The sequence below is a fragment of the Lactuca sativa genome, chromosome 1 (genome assembly GCF_002870075.4).
Source record: "Lactuca sativa cultivar Salinas chromosome 1, Lsat_Salinas_v11, whole genome shotgun sequence".
Taxonomy (NCBI): domain Eukaryota; kingdom Viridiplantae; phylum Streptophyta; class Magnoliopsida; order Asterales; family Asteraceae; genus Lactuca; species Lactuca sativa.
Genome location: NC_056623.2, coordinates 90367007 through 90371538, shown reverse-complemented (window position 1 = coordinate 90371538; position 4532 = coordinate 90367007).

Genomic DNA, 4532 nt, shown 5'->3' with positions numbered 1-4532 from the left:
CTGATTTTTTTCTGATTTCTAAATCTCATTATCCCACAATTTCTTCCATCCCATATGAATCTCTAATCGATTTTCCCTTGAGAGCTGAGAGTGCATCAAGCGATTCTTCATTCTTATTTTTGAAATTAATAGAGCAGCAGACGAGATTCTTGAATTTATTCTAAACCTGTGACTTATTTCTGAATCAGAAATAGCCTTAGTTACTTCTAATTTCTGAAATACTCGTATGTTTTTTTATTTTTTGTTTCTTTATGAAGGATTGAATCGTTCTAAAGTTTGAGACTCAAAGAATTCAAAGACTCAAATCACGAATTGATTTCTGAATCTATGTAAGTTTAATCTGATTCAAATTTCTATTTTTTTTTCTTACAATTGAATACAATTATACAAATTTCGATCTTAGACTTTTAAATTCGATTTTTTTTAATCTGATGCAAATATTGATTCTTGTTCTTATAGTGTCTCATTCTAAATTTCAGATATTTGTTGTATTTCTTATTTCTGTTGCATTTCACTTTCTTACGACAGATTAGAAAATTAAGAAGATTGAATAGTTTTGCCACATTACGAATTAAGAAATATTTGCTAGATGATATTGAATTTGATAGAATAATCGATAACTTTGCATCTAAAAAATTGGTAAATGTAATTTTTTTAGTTTTTCTTTGTTATGTTTATGTATTAGGAGGGTTCATAATGTTTCTTTGTTGTTTTATATTTAATGGTTGTTAAGCCGTTTGTTGTTTTATATTTAATGGTTGTTAAGCTGTTTGGTGGCTTTTAATCGTGTTGGGAAGCTTTTTTTATTTTTATAGTTGGGGAATCCTCACCTTACAATTATATTATTTTATTTAGTTAATAAAATTATTCAGAGATGTCATGAAGGGCCACATTTTGTATTTTGCCCCGTGCCTCAAATTGTCTTGGACCGGCCCTGACTGACATCTTCCATGTATAAAAGGAAGATGGAAGTTACATGCAAATGTTAAAACTTTCATATAACCGAAACTAATTCATTTGCATTTCTCTATCTTTGAAATTCACAAATCATTACAAGTATTTTGTATTTCTAATTATGATTAAGCCTCTAATCAGAATTGAAGTTCTTGGATTATTCCACTTCTGAATTCTTGTCTCCCAGGCAATATGGACGAATTACATATTTCGAAAAATGATACAATCATGAATTCACGATCCATGAAACATCCAATGCAATTGTTACATATTTGGAATCCATAAATTCTACCCAATCATAGTTATTTCATTATAATTTATAGCTTTTTGTTAGCTTCATTTAAAAAAGAGAAATTAAATATTCTTCTATTTCTATTCTTATCTATCCTTCTATTCATATGAAATAATGACAAGTGGTCAAGTGTCTTAAAATGTTATTATTTTTTTCAAAATGTAACACATGTCATCATTTTACATAGGTAGGAACAAAATGTATGAGATAATTAATTTCTCTTTAAAAAATTCAGTTGTTGAAAAAAATAAAAGATCGTGGTCAATTGAACGTGTTGTGAATTCTTTTTGCTCGATCAAGTTGAAAATAGAAGTGATATTTCCGTACTATCTTGGTAAAGTTCCCCAAGTATCATGAATTAGTATAGCCTTCTTGTTATGGTTTTACCCTATTTTGATGGTTTTAGAGCCTATAATTACAACTATAACCAAAAAGTTGGAACATACAACATCAAGATTATAACTAGAAAGTTTGATTAATTAAACTAACTAATCTAAGTATGATACGTATGTTCAACTTGTTTTTATAAAGTCATTCAAATTACATACTGATAAAAATGAATTAGGTTCACCAAAGCATAATTCCTCTTCGATGGATTTTTTTTTTTTGGCAATGTTTTCGGATTTAACTTTGGATTAAGTTCTCCATGTCATGTTTAGTGATAAATAAATCATGCCAATGTAATCGAGAGGTAGCACGCATCCCATAGAGTATCCAATCTTGTAATTTGGACGTCAATACTTTGCTAAGACAAAATTATAAAAATGGTCCTTGTGGTTTGTCAAAAGTAACAAAGTCAGTCCCTGCTGATTTTTTTTATGCAAATAACCCCTGTGGTTTGCAAAACTTGCAAAGATGGCCTTTTTTACTAACGGCGTTAGTATTTAGCCGTTAGGGACTGAATCTGTAAGGGTATTTTCGTCTTTTCAAGTATAAAGGGATTGAATTCGCAACATTTAATAGACCATAGGGACCATTTTTGAAATTTGTTTGCAAAGATGCTTTTTTACTAACCGCGTCAGTATTCAGCCGTTAGGAACTGAATCTGTAAATGTATTTTCGTCATTGTATAAAAAGATTGAATTTGCAACATTTAATAAACCATAGGGATCATTTTTAAAATTTGTTTGAAAAAAAACAATTAAATGAGTAGGCAAGGGCTCGAACTCAAAAGGAGCCTCATACTCTTTTGTTTTTTTCTTTCCTAAAACTAACTTATATAATATATCAAATCGTTAAAATATAAATAATATATAAATTACAAAAGAACTCTTTTTCCCTATTTTTTCTTTAAAATAAAACAAAATTTACTTTAGTTTAGTTGTATTATATAAAAAAAATTACAAACAATTTGTATGTATTTTTATGTATTTATTTTATGTAAAATATATTTTTTTTGTTTTTAAAAAATACGTTTTCGTATAAAAAAATACGTTTTTGCAAAATATATATTTTTTATGTCTTTAAAATAATAATAATTAACACTACTTATGACATAAAAAATGTATAAATTCTTTTGAGTCGCTAATATTAAAATCATTTTTTCGGTTATATGTATTAAAAAATGTTATTACGCTGTATTGGAAGGCAAAATCAGCCGAATATGTTTTGGTTTGGTCCAATCGGTTTTTTGAATACCGTTTTTTTAAATACATATTCGGTTATATGTATTTTAAAAAACATAAAAAAACCTATTCAGTTATGTATCTTATTTAAAATACGTATTTCATCTTAATCGCAAGTTCTAAATCATATGGTTAAAATAAAGATAGATAAACACACACACACACACACACACACACACACACACACACACATATATATATATATATATATATATATATATATATATATATATATATTCAATTATTAACACTACTTTTTGTATAACAAAACCGTATAAATTGTTTAAATACATAACAAAATCGTTTTTAAGTTGTTTTTAATACATATAATCGTTTTAGAACTAGCGACCCAAAAGAATTTATATATTTTTTATGTCATGAGTAGCGTTAATTACGCATATCGAAAAAACCCGAAACCCGTTCTACCCACCCGACCCGTTCTGAATTCGGGTAGAATGGGTCGGGTAGAACGGATAACGGGTATGGACATTCGGGTAATAGGTTAACCTGATAATAATATAGGTCGGGTTTTAGGTATGAATATTTATTTTCGGGTATACCCGAATACCTGAATTCGTTTTTTAAATAATACCAAATATACAATGCAGTCACGTACGCACACTTCAAATAAAACAAAACCCTTTGTTCCCTTTTTATGAATGATGTCCTGACAGTCAACGCAAACTTGCAAAGGGAATATGATGCTGAAACTGAAGTCCTGAACCGTCATAACAATTCTCAGTTTCTCACTATCGCACGGAATGGAATTAAAAAAGTACATAACATATTATAATGATTTGTATTGTTATTATATATGTACTTTTTAATTGTATGAAATATTTTCCTACCCAATTCTTTATTAAACCAACCAACATATAAAAATAAAAAATTATCAATACGTGTCATTTAAGAAATTTCCGGGTATACCCAGAGGCGAGTCTACCTGTGTCTAAAGGGTGTCCTGGGACACCCTTTAGTTCTAAATTTTATTTACTAGATATAGCATAATTTTTCTAGGACACCTGTTGGCAAAACAAATTGGACACCCTTGATAGTAACAAAGAAAAAAAATAAACGATATTTGCCAATCATAATCTATTTTCAATCTTTACAACTTTTAAAAAACTTAAGAGCAAAACAATAGGGGTTGTTTAAGCAACAAAATATTTTACGAAAATATAATAACAGATATTCTTTCAAACCCAAGACTCATCTAATTTAAATGTAGAAAAAATATAGAAATGGAAAAACAAAAAACCTAAAAAAAATTACGATTTTGTGGATTAGCCATTGTCAAAGTTCCTTCGTCTTTCTCAACTTTGGATTGCCACCGACCGCCGACTTCTTTAGTATTGCCGATAATCACGTTTTGGTCACCTCTGTTCTTTAGTGGCCGCAAACTGTCTTGAACAGTTCTTGGTGTCAAAGGTTTGGACTTCTGATTGTCTTTAACATCATTATCTCCGGTTGCATCCATACGATCTCCGTCGCCGGCCCGTTATCGAACCGGACGGAATTGAAGAACCTGCGGCCGTCGACTTCTTCTCAGCATTCCATTTACTTTGGTAAACCCTTTACTCTTTTATATCTCGTTTTATTTAGAATTGTTATGTGGTGTAGAAACTAGAAACAATAAAGTGGGCATAGGTCACTGTATATAT